Here is a 24706-nt window from a genome sequence, read left to right as displayed (position 1 = left end):
CATTAAAGCACAAGGACAAAAGAACACTCCAAACAGCTCAAGAAAAGGTCATTAAGCAGTTTAAGTCAGGGAATGGCTACAAAAACATTTCCAAGGTTTGGTGGACACATCACCATAAACACACCATCTCCACTGTGAAGCATGGTGGTGGCAGCATCATACTGTGGGGATACTTCTCTGTAGACAGCCCGTAAAGGCTTATAAAGGTAGAGGGTAAAATGAATGTGGCAAACTATAGAAAAATCCATGAGGACAATCCTTTTCAGTCTGCAAGAGAACTACGGCTTTGCAACCTGACAGAGTGAGCAGAAGAATGGAGTAAAATTGTAGAGTCCAGATAAAAGTCTGAATGAAAATTATCCACACAGACTCAGCGCTGTGATTGCAGCCAAAGGTGCATCCACTAAGTACAGACCTGAAGGGGGTTAAGATTTATGCAGTCACTTATTTTACCTTACAAATTTTTGTTCAATTGACATTACTTTGTAGAAATCTGTTTTTCACTTTTTTTGTAGTTTTTTTTTTTGCAAAAAGCCGAATTATATTGAATTATGATTGATTTATAAAGCCAAAAAATTGTAAAACTTCCAAGGGGGTAAATACCTTTACAGGCACTGCATATCAAAACACAATAAAACATGACTCAAACTGAACTGCCAGCAGTTTAAAGTTTTGCAGTTGCTGTAGGGGATGTTTTTAAAGAAATGATTAGTTCCCCATGATGGGTTGTACTGACTCTATGTTGATCTTTTTTTTTAAACTTCTCATCACAAATGTGGCAATGGTTTATGTGTGCAATGCTAAATAAACTGATAAGTCTTAAAATGTCTTTAAAGTTCTCTTGAGCAAAAGGGCATTTGAAATTCTTTACAACAATTATAGATTGATCATGACATTATTTTATTCTAACAATGAAAGAGCATCATTTTGAGCATACAACCCCAGAGAAACTCCTTGACCTCCCATTAACACAGCATTTTCTATCAGGCCAACACTAGCCACCTATTTAAAGATGTTTCACAGCTGCTGAGGCACTCTCAGGTATCAGCAGACGTCAGCACAAACTTTATATGCCTGAATAGGTGCACGCAGATATGTGCTGTTGTGTGAGACGATGAACTGCTCAGTAAGGAATGTGTGTGTCATCGTTTCACACTGATAAGAGGACATGAAAACAACACAACATGATGACACTTGTTCCAGTCAACACAGGGCACTTAGAGTCTGTGAATACGTGTGAGTCAGGAAGAATGAGGCGAGGCAGGCAGACAAAAGTTATGAGACAGATAAAGAGATAGGAACAGCAAATTACAGAGATAGACTCACTTATTACCTCCACCCTGTGTGATTTATTCGTCTCAAAAAGGGAATCAAAACCCAACGAATCCTGGTGGGAAGTTTTATGCAGAAGAGAATCTGAAGCACTGCATGCATAAGTTGTACAATACTTAGCCTTAGCATGGTTACACGAAAGAAAGAGTAGTCCCAACTCTGTTGAACAAACATCACAAAAGGTTATGTTTAATTACAGCGAGATTCTTACAAAGCCACACACCAGATCTGCAGGATTCACTGAGAAATGTTCTCCTACAGCATCTGCCAACACATTCACACTCAAATGTGAGAAATCTAACCGCATACAGATGCTAGCACAAAAGTGCATTAACAAGCTTATCGGAGAAATGAAGATTTATGGTGAAAAACGCTACCGCACATCCGTTCTTTACTTATTCCAGATGGAGAGGTTACAGAATGACCTAAAAACCCTATAGTCTGTGAGAAGGGCATAGTATACTCTACACTGTCATTCATCATGCTATTCTAACATGAAGATGGTGCTTTATTACACATGTGAAATCCAGACTTTGGGTCTTAACACACCAGATATGTTGGAATAAGGTTGCTGTAAATATTTGAAAACACTGAGATCTATGACTGGATTTTTGATTTAGACCGCTAGAAAGTTGTTCACCTCTCACCTAGTTTGGTTTAATTCAAGCAGGGCAAATAAAGGAGCCCATGACATCACCAGTCTTGACGGGGAATTACCCCACCCCCTAACACTACAATGACATAAACTCGCAGACTTTATCACAGTTCATCTAAGTACAGTGTGCCGTGTGCTGATGTTACCGCCTTCATTTAAAGTTAACAGTCACACATGCTGTGTTTTTGCCCATTGTGAGGTAAATTTCCCAAAATCTATCAGCCATGGTGGACTACGGTTCATTAAAAGTATCATAACCACAAGATTTGTACCAGAAAACAGTAAATTTAATCCCTAACATCTGTCTCTGCTCTGGCTCTGAGCCAGGCAGCTGATCAGAAGCTTGTTTTCTTTTTTTTTTTTTTTTTTTTTTAAATCTAAGAGGATCATATTTCTCGTGAGTGGGCATGGCTTCAGCTCATTCAACTGACATACCAACACCATCCTAGAGCAGATTTTACTACCTCATTTTCATGATTTTGAAGATTCATTTTATAACTTAGAGATGTTTTTCCTGACTGAAATTTTGCCTGGTTGTTCATAACATAGTGGCCTGTAACAAAACAAATCTAAAATAACGATTTTCTTTCTTCTTTTTTTTTTTTAATCAATTTACAGGGACTTAAAAAATTTGAATTTAAAGGTGCCTGTGTAGGTCCTCATTCATCCAGGTCAGGGCTCCACATTTGGTCAAAAGGGGCAACTGGACTTCTGAAGCATTGAACATAACTGGATGCTTGACTTTCTCTCTCTTCTGGGGCTTTTCCATTACATGGTGCAGCATGGCTCTACTTGGTTTGACTCGGCATGGCAGTCCAGCACAGCAGGGGATTTGCTTTTCCACCACAACCAAGCTACCTGTTTGAGGGCGCATCTAGAGCTAATGATGCACTGGTTTGAGTCCTCATTGATCTCATCCACAGTCTGATCTCTACACTGTCTGATCTGCTTGACTTTACATTGTTTAAGAGCAAAAATCAAACTGCAGAGTGACAGCACAATTTCGAGTTTTGGTCTGGTGTTGTAAGAGTCACAAGTTTATTAGACATGGACAGCTTGCAACAGATCTTAACCTTAAATCTAATATATATATGTATAGATAGGGAGGCTTAAGCGTATGGTGTCCAGTGTAAACTCCAGTTATCAGTATGTATAGGACACATAGAGGAAGCGTCATCTGCAGAATGCGATGTGCAACATTGCTAATTTTTTATGAACTTTAAAATGAAAACTCATTGTGCATTTTCATTGCTGCACCCTTACGTTTTCCATCAGAAATGTCTGTAAATTCAAGTACATTACAGACTTCTCTTATCTTATGCAAATCCACCACACCAAACACTGACGTCAGGGGATAATTCACAAATTATCAGAGGCCCACAGGTAATAATCAGATGTCAGATTTAAGACTTTTCAAGACTCTTCAAGAATCTGCAGAAACCCTGAACTGGAGTCAAACCAGGGCCAAGCTAGCCAAATGTTTTTGTCTACATGCCCCTGCAAAGGCATTCTTTAAAATGCCAGTCATTAGAAAGTTTTTAACTGGTTAAAAATAGTAGAAGAAATATTTAGAGGGGCTTCTGGGGTCTGCGGATAGCACTGATGATAACTTAAGCTCACCAGCTGACTTAAATTCTTCAACCTCTTATATGAAATGACAGAGAGACCATGCTTGTCTGGAAATATATTTCAAACAGAAAAATGATGCTGGTTAAAGCTTCACTTCATACTTTAACTGCTAAAAAGGAAATCAATTGTTGATTTAGTCAGAATTTTTTGCATCACTATCCATCCTTGTCATCCCCATTTCACGTGACCTCTACCTTTAAGAATCCCCTCCCCTTTCAGCTGCAGCACTCTTCCTCCCCTTCCTGTTGTATTCATGTGTCCTTCCACTGTACCTAAGAGAGCAGGCGCTGACAGCCGATCATCAAACTCTCCACTGATGATGGATCAAGCGTTTTAGCTCCCCTGATGACTGACAACAACTGCCTACATAGAGAGACGGTTCATGGATGTGCCAAAAGCTCTCAGCATACGGCCCTTCAACCTTCTGCCTGGCTGCTTGACATCCTGCTCCTTCACTCCTTTCCCATACTAAAACACAGCGCATACACATGCAGTGCCGTGTGGTTGGCAGAGCTTGGCAGTGCTTCATCAGCCTGAGCTTTGGCATTAGCTGCCTGCTGCGGCTGAATGGAGATCTCAGAGCCTCCCTGATGAGGACGAAACAGAAAAGAGAGAGAGGAGGAGAAGGAGGGAGAGAGAGATAGGAAAGCTGAAATGAAGGAAATGTAGAAAAATGTTTGTGATATGTGAGGTAAGAAAGAAAGAGAGAGAAGAAATAAAGGAGGAGAGGGAGAAAAAGAGTGAAAAAGAGGGGAGTGACTCCACAGAATGCAGAGCAGGTAGCTGGCAGAGTGGATTACTGCAGCAGGAATGCAGCACTGGCTGCAGGACAGAGGGAGGGAGGAGGACATAAAGACAGCAGGGGAGGTAGCAGGAGGTAAAATGATGAAGCTGTGTCAGGGAAAAAGGGTTCAGGCATACTAAATAATATGGTTATTACAGCCTTTCCTACTGTAAGTAAATAGTGAGGATGTGTAACAAACTGCCGATTACATCATGCACACAGAGGTGCTCACAGGCACTTTAATATTTGAACACATAACAGGATACCTAACAGGAATCTTAACATCAGCATGTATTCCTGCATGAGTCAATATCCCTTAAAATGCCCTTCACTACACAAAAGGAGAGACATTTTTTTCAGCATCACATGTCTAGTCAGATAAATAGGGGTCAGCCGTTTACATGGAGCCAAAAACAACAAAAGAATCACTATTAAATTCTTACACTGTTTAAAGTAGTCAGGATGAATGTACAGTTGCACTTTCTCAAAGTATTTTTGTTAAATCCCTGCAAAAAAAAAAAAAAAACAGTTTAAAGGGACCTTTAGATAAAGCCTTGATAGCTTCCCCCTTTTGGCCTGTATTAATGCTAAGCTAAGGTTAGGCTAAGCTAAGTGGAGCTACATTTTACAAGCTATCATCTAGTGCAGTGGTTCCAAACCTTCTTGTTAAGGGCAAACACAAATTAGATCATAAAAATGGTGTGCTGGCCAAGGATGAACACAGAAAAAGATGCATTGCTGTCATAGCACCAACTATAACTGTTTTCAGTGATAAAATCCAGATGAAACAGGCCCATACACATCACCGTCACCACCAAAAAACCTTCATATGAACCATCCAGGAAGGTGTTAAATTGATTTTTTGACTCATTTTGACATCCTTAGAGCAGGCAAAGCCTGGCAACCCCTGTAGTCTTTGACCCCTCCCAGGGGCCCAGACCCCAGGTTAGGAAAAAAATGATGGACTACAATCTTCATGATTAACACATTGACATATCCATCATCTTTTTTGGTTTAGCTAACTCATGTTAAATCGAAATTTCCATAAAAAAGACTCCATAAATGATTGGTAAATAATTTTCTCTTAACCAGCTAAGCTAATACAGGTTAGGCTTAGCTAAGCTCACTATAGCATGTCTCAAGTTGCATACTTCTGTTAGTATACTGTATTCAGTAGATTTAAATGCAGTACAGAGCACTGTTTTTAACAGGAAGTTTTCTTCTACTTCCTCTAAAAACCAGACTCCTAACAGACATCAGGTGGTTATAAAAGCAATTTAACAACAACTACTTTCACCTGCTAATACATACATCAGTAAAATGACCTTATTTAGCCTTAAATACCTTTTTCTTGATCAAAATATGCTGCCATTGCTAATGACATGTTAGCTAGCTAGCGGATGCTAATGTTAGCTAGCACGCTGGCAAGCTAACATTACAATCTTCTAAGACACCAGTATGGCATTCATTAAGGGTCTTAAAGCCTAGGATGTTTTTTGTGCACCAGTAGTATCCTGCATCTAAATGCAATCTGCCCACTTGCACATCTAAAATATTTAGTACTTACAACAGAAACAGGCGATTTGGGACATGTGAATACTGTCTCCCAGTACCTGGCTAATCAAGCTCCATGATTAACACATAATTAGGCCAATCGAGCTCTAACTCACTGTTGTCAAACCAACTTTAAAAGCGCAGGCTAACTTCATTTAGGCTACCATATTAAATAACAACACAACTCATAAAAAAATGATTGAAAAATCTTACATAAGCACCAGACTCTTTATTCTTCTAAATGATAGGGATGCACCGAAATGAAAATTCTTGGACTAAACCGAAATTTATTTTTTCAGCCAAGTACCCTCTAAACAGCGTAAGGCTTTTTGGCCAAAAAGAAAGACATTAAAGAGTGCTGTGACAGCCGTCTGATTTATCAATCTTTCTAACAAATAAACACTTTAAAATTACAAATATTAGATTTTTTTTCCATACATTTTAAATATTAAAAATGCATGACTAAAGTCATGGCACATCTTCTCTTCCCTAAAAGTGGGAATTCAAATTAATGTAGCTATTGAAAACAGTGACTGGAAAGGCTTTAGCCCAGAAGTGTGCAAAACTCTGCTCGGCTGCAGTGGTCTCTCTGGAACAATTTGGAAATAAAAACATAGAGCTAGAAAAAACTAAAAACCTGTAAATAATAAACAAGTTATAAAAAAAACCTTCTCTTTTCTTAAACTGAAATCATGAACTTAGTTATATGAATGGAGAGGTTGTGAATACAGTGATTGACAGGCATGTGCCAGAGTGGGTCAAACCATCCTGCCATGGGGGAGACTCAGGGGGTTTAGGGGTGATTAAATTTAAGAGCATACAAAATATTAACTCCAGTTTATAAACTTAAGGTCCTTACACTCTATACACAATTTTTTCATGCAAATTATTTAAACAAAATATTTACATTTAGAACCTGTAGCGAGTCAAAGCAAGCTTCCACACCTGCAACATCATTTCGCAGCGCGACACTGCTGCAGATATTTAAGTAGCCTATTTGCGCTCATATGGACATGTCGGGCTGCCTGTTACCTGTCTCCCTCTCTACCAGGCTAAAAAAAATCAACTGAGCTACACTATTCAATGCAAGTCGCTAAACCAAGATTAGCCAAGCTAGGCAAATTACATCTCTCGTGGTTAAAAAACGCCAGGAAAACCTTAGCTGCTTGACTGCATTGGGCCAACTGTGAAGTTTGGTAGAGGAGGGATAATGGTATGGAGCTGTTTCTCAGGGTTTGGGCTAGGCCCCTCATCTTCAGTAAGGTCAATTTTAATGCTTCAGCATACCAAGACATTTAGAACCATGCTATGCTTCCAACTTTGTGGCAGCAGTTTGGGGAAGGCCCTTTTCTAACCCCACTGAACACCTTTAGGATGAACTTGGCTATTGTGAGCCAGGCCTTCATCATCAGTGCCTCATAATGCTCTACAGATTGAATGGGCAAAATCCCTACAAAGACACCCCATTAAGTATGAAACTATGTTAAATGTACCTATTATGCAAGTAAAATGACGTTCCTCTCTTCATTAGATTAAGGATAATTTCAGCTCAAGGAGGATGTGGAGAAACATCCGGAGTAATAAATGCATATAAATGAGGCTCGTTGAAGATGCACTGAACACGCCTTGACCACATATTGATCTAAATCCTCAGACAGCTGCGTACATGTGGTGAGACAGTGACACATATATCAGTCTCTGCTGACTAACCTGGCCTGATAACACACACATAACACACCAGCTGCTGTCCCTAAATGGTGTGAATGTTTATACATATGAACACACTGAACCATATGTTACAGTATACACTGTACAGCATGTATGCATGTGTGCCACTCCTGTGTGACTTCAGGCTACAGGGAAGGAAGTGCGGCGCCGGTGTTTGTGCCCAACAGGAAACGGACTCACAAAGAGCACAGGAGGGGCGGAGGAAGTAAGAAGGAGGAGGGGGAGGAAAGGAAGGGAGGAAAAGGTGGGCAGTGGAGGATGAGGAGAGGAGAGGAACAGTAAAAGAGGATTTTGAGATGAAATTTAGAACATTACTGATGCTGGAAATTGAAATTTTTTGTCTGAATGGGTGACCTTAAACATTTGAACACACACAAAATTCACAGCTCTGATCAAACAAGGCCATGTTTGTCTTTTAATTTTGTCCCAATATTTAACTTTTCTTTAGCCCCCCTAAGACCAGTGTCATGCCTCTGCCTTCAACACACAGTTGGGCTGAGCTGGAAGCTAGCTTAACTTAGCATTTTCCTGCCGCTGGATAGAACATGCAAACAGCTGGCCTGGTTAAAAAAGAGGGTCAAAAGGGGATTTTCATGTCATAATGTCTTAAACAGAAGGAGCATGACTTCCCCAGATCACAGTGACATCAGCAGTTCAAAAAAGCAGCTCTGTGACTCAAAATATTCACTGCAGAATAAATAAGGTGTTTAAAACACAATTAGTCATTTTTTGAAAACAAAATGTGAGCTTCATAGGTGCCACGTAAATGTTTTTTAAGACAGGTCTGGTTGCAAGCCACAGATCCCAGACACCCTCTCTTGCAGACCATTCCTGTGAGACACAGCCTGTCAAGATGAAATTGATGCAATGTGCTGTTACAATGTATTTCCTGTTTTAGATGGCCCTAAAAAAGTCTGGTGGTTGCATTCATGAAATAAACACATCGCAAAAATAACAGACTAAGCAAAATTCTATAAACATAGCTAATGCTAACGTGGCTGTGTTTGCTATGTAATGACATGAAATGCTATGTAATAAGCTACGTAGCAATGTTAGCTTTAGCAAATGTAGCATAAACTAATGTAGCCAATGTAGCTTTGTCAGCTTTAGTCATTAACATGTTTATAAGATTTTGAAAACTGTAAAAGGTGTTCAGTCTTCAGCTATTTTAGCTTGTTTACATTGCTAGCATAGCTTTTTTTTAGCTTTAGCCGTAACTAACTATGTAGCCATTTCACATGAATTAAATATTGGTTTATGAGATTTGCAAAAATTTTAAAAGTGCACAGTCTTCAGTTACATTACCTATGTAGCTTATGTAGCTTTGTTAGCTTTAGTCTAAGCTACATTAGCTGCATTAGAGTTGGTTTTTTTTTGGGAACACAAGCTTTATTGCTGTAAGCAGACTGGTTCTAAAAATTACTACGCATAAATGTAATGGTCAAATCTCACTGGAAAGTTATTTTTAATTCAGAATGCATTCATTTAATTTCAACCTGATGCGTTCTGGAGAAACCCTACATATGTGCTGAGTCAGGAAAAAGCAGAATAGAGTCACAAGGAGAAGTACAGGATGGTTAACTTACATTATATTGCATTTTCTTCTGTGCTGCATGTGATGCCTTTTCGCTAAGTCTTCATCCTGTGGTTAAAAACACACAAACAGGGCACAGAGTTAGTAAAAGCTGACTCACTGGTCAACATAATATCAGCACACATACACACTCATGCCATCCTCCACCGTAGTTATGCTTGGCAGTTGGCAAGGCCCCGGGCCTGTGGCCGTGCTCACAAAGCAGTCACTGTAGGGGAGATCGTTCACAGTCAAGCTAGCAGGCTAAGAATGAGCTAACTGCTCAGATATGGGATGTATTTCGGAGGCTTTGCAATAGACTCATGCATGAGCAGACAGGCAGTGTTTGGCCACGACAACAGAAGGGCCTATTCAGTTCTCTGGGGAGGCACTGGTACTCACACAAACACACGCACCATTATCATAATCATCATCATCCTAGAAGCTCTCATCTGCTGCAAAACATGTGCATGGTAAAACACTCACACACAGAGGCCAGACTGGAGCATTCCTCTACAGTAGCATTCCATATGTTTGGTTAAGCACAGAGGATCCAGATTTAAGACTGAAGTCTGGACCAAATTTAAAGGATGAGAGAGGGAAGTGGGGGGTTTAGGAAGAGGAGGGGAGGGCTGATGGGGAAAGGGAACATTCCTGTAACAGCAACGAGACACTCTGGTACAAAAGAAACATATCATAGGAATGAACATTACATAAATAAAAGGAGGGTACTGAGCTTTGTCTGAAGCAATGGGATGTCTCAGACATAAGCCTCTAAACAACTCAATTCAGTGCTGAAGAACATATATGTTTAAACAAGATACACCATAAAAAACCCACTTCTGAGTTTTGTTGCCCTTAGATTTGGGTATCAAAAGTATCTACTGTCAAAAAGCAAAATAATTCAACAAAGAACTTTTAATTTTGTGGTCTGCCCATGTCTGAACACTTGAAATCTCATGGTCTGCCTGGAGTGTCTTTGCATTGTTGTGTCATTTTAATAATAAATGCCCCTCACTTGGTAACAAAAGATCTCCAACCAAAGCCTTGGATGCACACCGCTGTTTCCATGTTGGCGTATCCTATATATGGTAGGACCAGGGTGAAAACATGTTCATTTGCATTTAAAGAGATATATGGATATTTTTTAAGATAGGTTGTATATGGTACCTGGCAAAAGTAGTGGCATAAGCCTCAAGTGATCTCAGTGAGTGTTGCCCCTTTAAGCATGATGCTGTTTGGAAAGCTGGGCTATACAGTGCTACAGATACAATTGCACTGTGTAAGTCTTAGGTTAAAATGGGCCAAAATGCAATGTAGCCTTAACTGTACGCTACACTGACCCAGACAGCCTCTGTGTCCGGCACTATCTTGTAAAGCGAGCTTCGGCTAGCGGCTACATGCTCTTCCGCTTCAGCATATCTGATCAGCTGTTTGGGTCTCAGGTAGTGTTAATTTTGTCGACTAAAATTATGACTAAAACTATTCGTTGACACCTTTTTTTAATGACAAAAACTAGACTAAGACTAACAAAAATAGATCTGTGATGACTAAAACTGACAAAAAGTAAGTTTAGTTTTCATCAAGATGACCTCTTCTTACTTAAATCAACAACTGAAAAAAATATATTGGTTATTATCGGTTATCGGCCATCAGGAGTAGGAAATTATCAGTTATTGGTATCGGTTCAAAAAAAAAAACTTATCGTGCATCCCTATATAAACTCCAGAACTTTGAATAGAAACACACCCAAAATGCTGCTGGGATTGAAGTTACTCATGTCCGCCATCTCCTGGTGTAAAATGGTAACAGCGTACAGAATCCTTGAAAACTCCCTGAATTCAGATGGTGATCCGGATCAGTCCCAAAATCTAATCAGTTCTTCCGTATGCTGTTTCTAACATTTCCTGAAAACTTAATCAAAATCTGTCCACAACTTTTTGAGTTATGTTGCTAACAAACGAACAAATGAACAAACAAACAAACGAACAAACCCACCCGATCACATAACCTCCTTGGCGGAGGTAATTAGCCATTTTGACTTGAGTGGCAATGACGTGTCATTTACTATGGATAATTTTATAAGACGGAGCTCAGAGAGGAACAACTTCCACAGATGGAGGCTTGGCAGAAAGAAAGACACAAAAGAAACTTTAATGAGGACTGGTTAGCAGGAGAGATCCTGAGTTACCTGGTGGCGTAGGTGTGTAAACTGTGAGCCCTATGACATGAACATGGAGAGCCACTGTTGTAAAGAGTGGGGCTTCACAACTCTTCTTCGGGACATTTCTGATCTGGTTAGCAGCTCACAGATAACTGCAGCCTGCATTGCTCCCCATCCAGAGTTCCCTGCCTCACTAAATGCTTGTGTTTTATGAACTTTCTTCAATTTTCTGGAGATTAATTGGAGAAACTGACCTGACCAGAGTAGCTGAATGGAAATTTGTCATCCAAGTAAGTTTATGGATGTCACTTTATTCATCTAAGGGCTTAAATTAGACAAGCTACAGACATTTTTACCCTAAGAAAACAATGTGTCAGCTGTTTAAGTTAAAACTGAGCTAAAATAACTAGTTTTTAGTCTAGTTTGTGGTTGTCATCTCTGAAGAAGCCTACAGACCCAAACAGCTCATCAGAAATGCTAAGGCAGAAGAACAGGTAGCCAGTAGCCCAAGCTTGTGTTGCAAAATCGTGCCAAGCACATAGGCTTTCTGGGTGAAAAATAAAAACATTTTCAGTACAGCTTACAACTGAACCAACATTGTCTTTAGGCCCATTTTTACCTCGAACTTACACAGAGCAACTGCTCTCATCTGTAGTGCTGTACAGCTTAGCTTCTCAGAGTGGGTCATGCTTAAAGGGGCAATGCACACTAGAACCACTGGAGGCTAATGCCACTACTTTTGCCAAGCACCTTACAACTCAACTTCAAAAATACAGAAATATCCCTTTAAAGAGAGACATCAATTTTCTTCATCTCCTTATCGTTTCAGACATTCATAGTCTTGATAAGGTATGAAGCCATCATAAATGGATGGTGTACACTCAATGAACTTCTCTGAAATAACTCTACATCCCTCAGAAAGATGGATTTATTACCCCCCAAAAAAACAAAAACAAAAGCACTAATCAACCCCTGATAGAGAGGCTTCAAAAACTGGACCCTGGACATGACATAACATGCAACATAACCAATTGACTGATTGATCAAACTGTTTCTGAGCTTTCACCGGCTAAATACACACCTAAATTATGTTTACCAGACTAGTCAGGTAAGAAGAGAAAATGCTCCAAAAATAGTCAAAGCCATAGCAGGGCCACTGTGTCAGTGAATGTATAATTTTTGGCTCCTGTATGGATTAGAGTGTGGCTCAAGTTAGCAGCTAGCTCCGCCAGCCTCGTTCCTCTTAATATTGTTACTCATCACTTTGGTAGGGTAGTATAACACTCAAAAGCTACATAAAACTTTATTTATTTCAAAGCACTGCTATACCACACTGTTCCTGTGACGTGCGCAAAAAAACTTAAACTGGCTTAAATAAAAAATAAAACAATATTAGTTAAGTGAGATCTGTGCTTAAGCCTCTAAGTACTTTTTAACCATTTGTGTCATTATTCAAAGCAGTCCCCATCTGCAGTGACACAGAGGGCCACGTCATAGGCTCTCTGTCTCTCTTTCTCTCCATGAGCTATTCAGGCTGTCAGCCTGCCATTGGTTGTCATGGCCCATCACAAAGCACTGTAACAATATGGTGGGTTAGCATACTAAGCTATTGGCTGAAACATCCAAAAATGGATTCAAAAATAGATAAAAAGTTGTTCAATATTGCAGCTGATAGTGTGAATTTAATCTTTAAAGACCATGGAAAGTCACCAAAGTTCCAGGGATGCTAGAAAAGCATCAGTAAGAGCTGCAAAAGCATGGATAGCATCATTAGAATGGCACAGCAGCAGGCTGCAAGAGTGAAAAAGTAGCTACAATTGATGGTTCAAAAGTTATTTCACTTAAAATAAACCGTGTCTCTTCTTTTTGTGTACGTTAATGTCTGTCTCACAAGGTTAAATATGAGTAAAATGTCAGGGCGCCGGTAGTCGAGTGGTTAAGGCATCCACCATGTATGTGGGCGGCCCGGGTTCGAATCCGGCCTGTGGCACCGTTTCCCGTATGTCTCCCCCCCGCCCTCTTCCCTGTTTCCGAGTCTACCCACTGTCCTCCTCTATCTAATAAAGGCCCAAAAATAAATCTGAAAATAAATAAATAAAATTAAAAATTTGAGTGAAATGTAAGACAAATTTGTACATTTAAACCACCACAAGGGAAAGTTGGGGTTCACGGTCTCTGGCGCTGTTATTTTGGAGGTCACAGGCTGGAAAGAACCAAAATGTCCTGAAGTTATCTAGAAAATAACAGAGTTACAATCCATGCACTTTTCAATAAATGCATAAAAAGCTCTGATGAATAATGCTGGAAAAAATCATAATAATGCAATAAAGTTGGAGAACAGGGAAAAGTTTGAAAGGTGACTTTTTTCAGTGAAAGCAAAATGGCTGTTACTACAACTCATCCAAGATTACAAATGTTTAGAAAAAGTTGTCAGAAAGTCTATTTCAGCAAATAAATCCTCTTTTTTGTTGTCTACCTTCAAAGGTAGAGGCTATCAACTGTTATGCAATGTGGCATTGAGCCCTCTTCTTCTGCAGTGTCTTACCTTTTTATCCATGAGTAGCGCCACCTACCACCTGCCATCTTGTCTCCATATACTCTCATAACAGTAGCGGATGAATACACTCACAAAATTCACATTTTCTTTTTGCAGATTTCTAACAATCTGTTTAAATTCTGTGATGCATTTGTAAGGAATTCCCCGTTAATGTCAGGAGTGTTGGTGTGAACGGGGTTAAAATGACTCAGACGGGGGTTTCCTCCTGACTCAGACTTTTATCTGAGAATGTAGAGCTGATATGCTCAAAGGCTCTTGGCTGATGTAAGTAGCTCCTGACAGACAGAAAGAGTCTGTGTTGAAGCTGCTCCTGCCACTCTCTGCTCCTCTCTGTGTCATCCTTTCTGTTTCATTCTGCATCAGAGGCTGACAGCCCTTCTGCTCCTCTGCTTTCACTTCCATCATAATGTGAAATTCATGAACACAGCAGCGTGACATCAGCACACAGATTTTGCTGAATCATCGGACATCATCACAACAGTTTTCAACCAAAAATGTAATTCTGCAGGAGCAAAGATGTCATATGTGCTCTGTATGATCAATAAGGTCTAATTTGAATCTATGATTTTACAAATGAGATTTGATGCATTCTTCACAAATAAGACGCCAAATTCCCAAGTGACCAGAGACCACATGTTTGTCTGTGTTTGTATGTGTAGTGTGGGGCTGTTTGGTGTGTCTGTGTGTACGGGGGGTCAGAGCTATTCATTCAGACAGTGAGCCAACCCGTAACCAAACAAAACTAAAAACAGCTGCCTCCTTCTCATCCCTTACTCCCACTCACGCACACAGCATGTCAGGTCTTAACTCAGCAGAATAAACTGAGAGTCAGAACTGGCACTTCAACCACTGTCTGAACTATGGTAGGTTTTTGTAGCATGCCTCTGTGATGTAAAGTTTTAAACCTAAAAATAATATAATTCTAAAACACTGTATCCATCCACCATAGCTGTATCATCATAACAACAAAATTATATTATAGTAAAAATCATCATAACACTGCAATATGATTGAACTGAAAACATCCTGATACTGTTTACAACAGATGTTACATTTTTTACCCTTTACATGTTGGTAAACTGACAATATGCGCCCCTATACCTTTTCCTTTTTTTGAACTTGTACACAAAATCTTTCTGTATATTTGCTATGCATGTTGGTATGGACTAGAAGCATTCATGTTAGGTCAGATTAAATATCTGATATAAAACATGAATTGACTTAATAAAAATATAGAAACCTTAGATAATATAAATATCACAGACATGGGTACTCTGGAGCTCATAAGGTCAACTTAAGTTGTGAAAAAAATTAAGTCCAGGACCCAGCTACATTTCTTCATTTAAAAATGTATCCCCTTTGAATTTCCAACTGAATAGCCCTGCAACATGGTTTATTGCTATGCAATACAATACTATACGATACACACCAATTGGCCCTTAGTTTTAATGGTATTATTAGAGAATTATCAAACATTCAACAAAATGAACAGAAGTTACTGGTAAACTAATGATAGGATAGAATAGGATATGAAACAGATGCATGGCCCTTAATAATGATAATGCCCAATGCAACACATTCAGCAGTGGGTATTGGAGTTGCAGGGTAATTCATTATACAATACAGTATGACAAAATGCATGAATATCATACCACCATATGAGACGCTCAGTAACAGGAATGGAAGTTGCGGGGAAATTCAGAGTTTGATATGATGCAATAGGATACGATGCAATGTGATACGATGCGATATGAGATGGTGGTTATATCTAACACAAGACATGCAGCAGTGAGAATGGGAGCAAGGGGTATTCACAGTATAATATGGTATGAACTTTGGTTATGCAATACGATATGATACGTGACAGTTGGCCCTTAGTATTGATAATGTCACAATATCAAACATTCAGCAATATGGATTGAAGCTACTTAGATAGGACACGATGGAATAAGAAAAATAGGACAAGATGCAAAGTGGAGCAATTGGATACGATATGATACAGTATAATACAACATGCGATGATTGGCCCTTATTTCTCACACTCAACTCAGGCTTTTGACTTCGGTTCATACTACCCTCATTCCTGTTGTAAGCACCCATTTGAAGAGTCACAAGGTAGTGGTGCAGTAGCTCAAACAGCCAAAGATATCTGTTGAATATTTTTTTTCTATTTAAATGGCATTATTTGGCATTTCCAATGCCATTAACACATCATCAAATCTACGTTTTGCCCCACTACTGTTGTTTTGGTCTTCATTCTGAGTGCAATAAGAGACATTTAATGATACCTTTATTATATACTTTTTTATACATTATAAACCCTTCATGTGACTATACGAGGGAGCTTGATGTGAGTGTACCATCTCTGCCAAAAGATGTTTCTGTATTTATAATATAAAAGTGTCTTTGTTCTTCTTTCCCTTGTCTGATAATTGTGCTAACTATAACAAAGTAACCCTTTATGCCTTACCTGAACTACAAACTCCACTGAGTTCCTTTTCCTCTTTATCTTCATTCAATGTAAACGTCTCATTGTGTACACTTTATCTTAAAGTAAGGCTTATCATATAATGGTGATAAGATACACTGTCACTGTAGCTTTTGAGTGCTATAGTGAAACACATACAGTGTACACACAAGCTTTACTTCACCTGATTTGACTTGGCTCTGTTTTAACTAGGGATGGGTACCTTTCACATTTGAACCGCTACGGTACCGATGGACCGGTACCTGTGAACCAGTACCTGTAACACAACGGTGCCCATTTTCTGTACTTTTGTGTGTGAATAATATGTGTAATAAATGTCATATAACCTCAAGACTTCTGAGTTATAGATATTATTTCTCAATATCAAAACACTATCAGATATATCAAAACAACATCAAACAGTTTGTGATGTAACATCAAGCGTTTTTACAAATTACTCCAACATGGAAAACCTAAACTACTACAACTACCCAGTGTTTTTCTTTATATTGCACAAATTAAAACCCCGCCCCACTGCCCCCTATTCCTCTAATTTCCCCTCTTTGAAAAATGTGAGTTGGGATCCATGGAGGGGTTTAAAACAAATAAACAACAGAGTATGGAGTCAAAATAACTAACTAAATGAATAAAGGTATAAAGTTTTACCAATCAAAGTATTACAAATGAAAGTAAACAAACTAATTCCTCTATGTGTACTGCACATCTTCTGTGCAGTTCTTTTTTCCAACAAAACTAAACTGTCATCTTTCCCTGGCAAGAGCAGAGTCTGCTCCTTACTCATCAATCAATCATGCGCCTGTCCACGCAGAAGCATAACCGATCCTTAATACGAAAAACATCACACACACGAACCATCCGTTACGTTCTATCTGTATTTACTGCAAAAAAATAGAAAGTGGCAAATTGTTTCATTCTGTGATGAAGCAGTGAGGATGAGCCTGTGGCTCTGTCACTCCTTCAAAATCACTCTGAATCTATCCTGACAGTGTACTTTATACAGCACCAGCTGTGCCAAGTTGGAGAGATGGAGAGCAACTTTTAGGACGCACTCACAATAGGCAGTCCGTACTGTGCCTTAATCCAGTGTCTGTTAGGTGACTGAGCAAACAAATGTATCCCTTTACCTACTATGTTTCCATGGTTGATATCCACATGATAAACGGGCAAATCACAGTGTTTAAAGTAAGGATTCGTTGCGTGAGAGAGAGAGAGGGAGGGAGCTGAACGAGCAGGAAACAGCAGGAGCCGATCTGAATCATCAGTCATCACACTGCTTCCTTAGTTTAGAAGTTTTGCCGTAGTAAGCCTTGAACTTCATGTCACAAATACTGAAGCGTAACCTGCATCGTATTTTGAAAAGTGGAGCGCTACCTTCGACCACTTCCTATCAGCCATGCTTGTTTTGTTGATTCAGTTCGCTGCTACCGACGTCGTTACTCAGAGGCACTCAGAGTGCAATGCTGTGTTCATGTCCAGCATGGACAATTGACTACTCTTCCACTCTGTTAGACACAAGGATGCATTTAGGTACAAAACATGGTACCATTGGATTTTACATTAATCAGTATGTGGGAGTACCAACGGAATTCGGTTGGTACCTATAAAAATACTGAACTTGGTACCATCCCTAGTTTTAATTTTGTGTTAATCTCACTGATATTATTTGTTTCGGGAAGGCAGAGATGCTGAGTGTTGTGTGTTTTAGCATGCAGGAAACTGATTCATGCAAACAAGGAAAATCTCTACCCATTATTTGGTTTGGTCAGATATTTTTCAGGGCAACTTGACACATCCATAAAGAGGTGTCAAAAAACAGGACAGAAGATCCATGTCAGGTAAAACATGGAAGCAAACACTGGAGAAGGAAAGAAAGGGGAACGAGAAGGCTCATGTTTAATTTCCTCCTCTGGGGAACATTTCAAGGCCTGAAACTCCATCCTGGGCTCCTCTGGCCAGGCAGGCCTCGTTTGCATGGGAGCCCATTTCCTGTGTGTGATTAGCAGAAGGGAGATTGTGTGCATTTATGTGTGTGTGCAGGCACTGGGGGTCGCAGCTCGGAGAGGTCTGAGGTTGTTTTGTCTGCTCGGGGAGGAAAGGAATGCCCAAATCAAACACAGTGAACAGGATGCCTAGACGGAGAAGGACGGGGAAAAAGAGAGCGACAGCAGCGAAAGTAAGCAGACGCACACAGAGCGGAGAAGAGACAGGAAGCAGAGATCCAGAAAGTAGCAGACAGAAGCAGCTAACAAAAGAAGGGAGGAGGAGGAGGAGGGGGAACACCAGGGAAGAATAGAGCACGAGGCTGATTTTTCATTCGGTGCCACTGAAGACTGTGAGCGGCATTCTTCCTGCTGACATTTACATTCCAGCTGAGCAGCAAGGCGGAGTGAGCATTTTGTATCCACGCTGATGAGCTGTCATAAGGAAAACCATCTACCTCTCACATGAACCTGCAGAACCTGTCCTAGTCACTAATGTGTCACGACGAAGCCCTGCCTGCTCCCTAAACAACAGCTGAGACTTTCACACACACAAGACTGCTGACTACACAGTTTAGAGCTGACTATATTTCATTTATATAGCAGTAATGTGACAGAGAGCAATGCAACAGAACACTGTTGATGGTTTAACTTCATAAAAAGCTCAACAAACAGCATGTAAACCAGGCAATATGTAAGTCCTCAGAAAACTGAGTCCACTTATTAGAGCATACAAGATTCTGACAGGTTAGACTACCAAAAACATTTGACAATGATATCTTTTTCTATCAATTTCACTGTACTTTTACTTATAATGGTCTAAGACTTAAAGGCAACCATTAGTCCTGCAATGGTTACTTTAAATAGCAAATTACTTCATGTTAATTCTCATTTCAATGTTTGTGTTATCTCAAAATATAGCATCAAGCAGGAAAAGCCCACGTTCCTGCCTTCCTGTCCCTACAAGGAAAGTCTGAGTCAGAGAGATAAACAGCAAACCCAGAGCAGAGGCGGCATCACTGACAACAGAATAACATTGATTAAGTCAGAAGCAGAATAAAGGAGTAGCTGGGGTGGAGGAGGGATGCAAAAAGTGGTTTGCAGATGGAGCAGCAAAGCATAGCCAGGCTAGAGCAGGTCAAAGAGTAGCATGAGTGCAATTAGCCAACAGTGTGCTTAGAAGAAAATCAGCTGGCTGTCTGCTGATGAGGGCTAGTGTGAGATCAGCTGATGTGGCCTGCCTGAACTAATGCTATATGATCAATTTTTGCCAAACTAGAAGTTAAATCTAAGGATATGCGTGATTAGCCAGCAGAAGTAAAGTCAGCATCTGTACAATGGTCCAGATCCTGAAGTGGCAGACAGTCTCACTAGCACCATGTTTGGCTGTTGGTCTTATGATCTTCTGATGACATGCTGTGCTAGTTTTACACGACATGTATGCACCCTTCCAAATCGTTTTGTCTCGTCAGTCCACAGAATATTTCCCAAAAGTCTTTGGGATCATCAGGATGTTTCAAGTCAAATGTGAGATAAGCCTTTGTGTTCATTTTGGTCAGCAGTGGTTTTGGCCTTGGAACTCTCCCATAGATGCCAGTTGTTGCCCAGTCTCTTTCTTACTGTTGAATCATGAACACTGACCTTAACTGAGTCAAGAGAGGCCTGTAGGTCTTTCGATGTTCTGGGTTCTTTTGTGACCTCCTGGATGAGTTGCAGTACACTCTTGGAGTAACTTAAACAGGCTGGCCACTCTTGAGAAGGTTCACCGCTGTTCATAGTTTTTTTTCATTTGTGGATAATGGCTCTAACTGTGGTTCGCTGGAGTCCCAAAGCCTGGGAAATGGCTTTCCAGACTGATCGATGTCAACGACATTGTTTCTCATTGGTTGGCTTTTTTCCCTCAATAAATTTTATCAATTAAAAACTGGTCTATTATTTACCTCTGGTTATCTTTGTCTGATATTGAAATTTATTTGATGATCTGAAACATTTAAGTGTGACAAGTATGCAAAAATAAGAAATCAAGATGGGGCAAATACTTCCTCACAGCACTGCATGTAGGCCATGACCTCTTGACTGGAGCAATACTAGGAAGGCACATGATTGGCTAAACATCTCTTGGTAGAACCAGATTTAAAGTTGCTTAACAATATCATTTTAGAGTCTCAGTCCAAAATGCTCAAACTGTAACAGAGCTGTTCAACCAATGGCTCCTGCCATGCTGCTTTAATGCTCTTTAACCCAAAGGTAACCGTAAGTGAACTGATAGCATCAATACTATCTCTTGGGCAGCACGGTTTAGCACTTTTTAAATCTAGAAAATAAGTATCAAGTTGCACATAGGCTGTGACAGGTTATATTCACAAATAACTGAAGCAATAAGTGTTGATAATCAGAAAAGTAATGTGGTTAACCTGCAATGAGGTTTAAAATTGGTAGTGCTAGCACTGCTAACTTTAGCCATATTCTGCAAACCAACTTTGCATTGTTTAACCACCGCTGCTTTGGTATAGCTAGATGGGATTTTTCATTTAATATTAGTATCCACTATGAATGTATGATACCGGATTTATGCCAATACCTGATTTGCTTATGTTTAAAAATTCATCTCATCCTATACAGATAAAATTTAAGGCCTTGAAACACCCAACTGAAAATTCAAGGATGGACAAATTAATAGATTTCAGTTCTTAAAACTCGCTTAAAATTTTGTTAACTTCATTCAGTCCACCAAAGCACCAAAGTGGGAATCAAATCATGTTATCTGTATTAATGGGGTATTTTAGATGGGAGATTTGAATATACTCTACTCACCAATGATTTAAAATGTTCTAAAATGGCTGGTTTTAGTGCCTCTGACTTTATATTTTGTATTCTAAAAAATCCAACACCACCATGTCCCTCTGTACATATAACTAAAAAACACTTTGTGTACTATCCCTCTCTCTACTGCCAAGCGGTCTCAAAGTTCAGTCTCCAAACACTTCCTGGAGTTGTATGTGCGAGGTGGACCCTGCCCACGCCGGAGTGAGCCATTCCTTGACTGGCAGAGCAGAATTGATAGGCTGCTATTGTTTCCTTTTAAGGTCAATTGTGTCTCAAACGCTTGGCACAGCTGTGAGTGCAGATGCAGCTGGCTGGCAGGAGAGATAAAACACTAATTTAACTGCATTCTTCTGTCAGTCCACACCTACAGAAAGAGAGAGAGAGAGGGGGAAAGATCCATGACGAGAGGCAGAGAGGAGATGGGTACTTGAGAGGTTGATAGATTTTTAGATGAGTAACACAATGAAAGTTGCAGCTGGAGGGTGATAGTGGACTATTTAAAGGGTTTTGGAAAGAGAGAGGAAAAACTGGAGAGTGAAACGAGTAGGTAAAAATAAAGTGAGTTGTCCATGTGGGTGGGCAGGAGTCACTCTTTGCACAGAGGCAATGCGCTCACACCAAAATACAACGCTGTATGTGGTAGGCCTGGTCAGCGAAGACTAATACAGAATCAAATGCAACATAAATGAATGGAATAAAGACATTAGACTCAAATATATTAATGGATATAACAATGTTCTTCTGAGGAGAGGGAGAGAAGAGAAAGGAGAGTGCTGGACATCCAGACTGGCTCAGGAAAACAAGCCGCTGAAGGTTGGATCATAAAATATTTCTGGTATTCCACACCGGGCACAAATGAGCCCTTCACACACTAAACAGTGTTTATGGGATTCCTACCAGGCTCAAGTCTGAATGTACATACTCATATAGACCCAAACAACTGATTCAGACATTCAATACAAGGCTGCATATGAGAAACATATAAAATGTGCACTAGCTGTGTTCAGTACTCTGATTCATATTAGACATAATTTATCTGCTGCTCTTCATTTTTAACCCAGTATATGTGTTTCTGGATCAAAATAAATCTGAAAAGCATTTATCACCACTCAACTGGCACCAATTAAGTAATTAATTGATTAATCTGGCAGTGGCTGATAGCTTTTGCTTTTAGGGTTGCACAGTATCATCAGCAAGATATCAGGATCAGCAAATAAAGTTCATACAGTTGGTTTTATAGACAATATGATAAACATAGCATTTCTCTACCATCCTTATTTTTTCAATTTCAAAGTTTTTTTCCCCAAGGACCAAAGTTTAAAATATGAACATGGCTAATTTGAAATTTTACACATGAAATACACTTTATTCAAAAATTTTGGCATGATGGTCCCTGTTATCCACCATGCAAACATCCATCAGAAGTTTGGCACACTCAGGATTCTTCAAAGAGCTGGTGGCCCAGCCAAACTGAGCAGAACAGAACCAGAACCAATCTGTCTGAAAGCCTTAAAACTGAACTCCAGAGATCCTGTGTGGAGATGGGACAAATTTCCACAAGGACAACCATCGCTGCAGCCACCCATAATTCTGTGCTTTATAGCAGATTGGCTACACAGAAGCCTCTCAGTGCAAAACACACAAAAGCCTGCTTGAAGTTTGCAAAAGACACCTGAAGGACTCTCAGACTGGGAGAAACAAGATTCTCTGGTTTGATGAAACCAAGATTGAACTGTTTGGCCTCAATTCTAAACGTCTTGAGGAAACCAGGCACCATTTATCACATGCCCAATACCATCCCAACAGTGAAGCATGGAGGTGGCAGCATCATGCTGTGGGGCTGTTTTTCAGCAGCAGGGACTGGGAGACTGGTCAGGGTTGAGGTAAAGCTGAAGGTTCACCTTCCAACATGACTGACCCTAAGCACACAGCCAAGACAACACATGAACTCACAGGATCTCTGGAGAGACCTGAAAATGTATGTCCACCGACATTCCCTATCCAACCTGACTGAGCTTGAGAGGATTTGCATGTTGCGTCATGTTCAAATGCACTGTATATTGGTATCAGTATCAGATAATGGCTTGATGTGACTGGTCAAAATGTATGTTTGACCAGGTGATGTAAGAAAAATGTCTGATACACTGAAGCCTCCATCCAACAAAACCATAATCCAAATGTATAAATGCTGAAGGATAAAGTCTTGTTTGTATGATACACTAAATTTATTTTTTTTTTTACATGTTTACTGCTAACACTCATGATTAGGATGACATTGCTGTTGACTGTGCAGCCCTACTGAAGCCAGAAATGTGACTCAGATACATTTACACTGGAAGCAAAAGGTTCCAGGGATGTATTCAATCTTGGCAATACAAAAGCAGCTTATACTGAACCAATAGGTTAAATCTGCAATAAATACTAACTATACTGCCTAATTCCAGCTGACTTTCAGCTGTACAGTAAGACAAATAAAGCAAAGGGCAGATGAGGGGACCACCAGAGATGAGCTGATGACTCGCTGTGTCTTTATTTCTCTCTAAGGGACTGAGAGAGAGCAGAACGTGTTATCACTGTGGGTGATCCATGTGTTTAGGCTACAAGAGATGTTCCAGTGATTCAGAGTATGTTAAACTAAGCCAATGTGTTGAATTGATTTGGAAGTTTTTTAATATGGCACGTAGAAACAATTTCATGTGTACAGGTTCTTTCTGTTGTCCTACACTGTAAAGAAGGGTGGATAAAAATGTTATATAGGGCTACTCTACCATACTTCTTCTAAAGAGTTAGACATGAAAGGGTTTCCAGCATGTCTCAAAGTAGAAAGCGGCACTTTTGCCCATCTATTTTTACGGCCTTCCACTGGCTCCCATTGTGCTGCTTCACTTCCCCGGGTTGGGTTAGCCTGCACGAAAAGGAGCTCCAAAAGTAATGCTGGCATGGCGGGGAAAACCAGCCAACCCAGTCGTCAGCTGCCCTTTACAAAAGTGCAGACATCTCCTCCAAAATAACAGCAAAGCACAGCAGAGGAGGGGGACGAGGGTACAGAGGACGGGAAAAGAGGCTGAAAATAGCTCTAACAGTCGGGGTCTGCATGCATAAGCACCACATTAAAGACAGCTTCTCTAACCAGGGTTTCTTATACGTGGATGAATGGATGGATGAGAGAGGGAGGGATGTTTGTTTGAAAGAAGCAAAAAATCTTTCCACTGTTAAAGAAGGTAGGAAAACAAAGAGGTCTGAGGAAAGTTAGGCATCACTAAGAGAAGCTGGTAAATCTCATGAACTTTCACAGGAACTGTCTGCAAAGTAAATAAGTAAAAGCTCCAAAAAAATAAAGTCAACCAGAAACAAGAGTGCACAAGACGAAACAGCCAAGGACGGGAGAAACAGAAGAGGGGGAAGTGAGTAATCGCCAAGTCGCAATGGCGTCTGAG

At 40.0% G+C, this 24706-nt stretch overlaps 1 protein-coding gene across 1 annotated transcript in view; it reads right to left on the bottom strand.

The window, feature by feature from the left end:
• luzp1 (leucine zipper protein 1) overlaps positions 1–24706 on the bottom strand; it is a 75413-nt gene that overhangs the window by 33388 nt on the left and 17319 nt on the right. Inside the window, exon 2 of the mRNA XM_041813369.1 lies at positions 9269–9324. The gene's annotated coding sequence lies outside the window, so the exon portion shown is untranslated. The remainder of the gene's footprint in view (positions 1–9268; positions 9325–24706) is intronic.

This window comes from Cheilinus undulatus, linkage group 18 (assembly GCF_018320785.1).
Source record: "Cheilinus undulatus linkage group 18, ASM1832078v1, whole genome shotgun sequence".
NCBI classification, from domain to species: Eukaryota; Metazoa; Chordata; class Actinopteri; order Labriformes; family Labridae; genus Cheilinus; species Cheilinus undulatus.
Note: the sequence above shows the minus strand (reverse complement) of the source record. Positions and strands in the feature narration are given on the sequence as shown.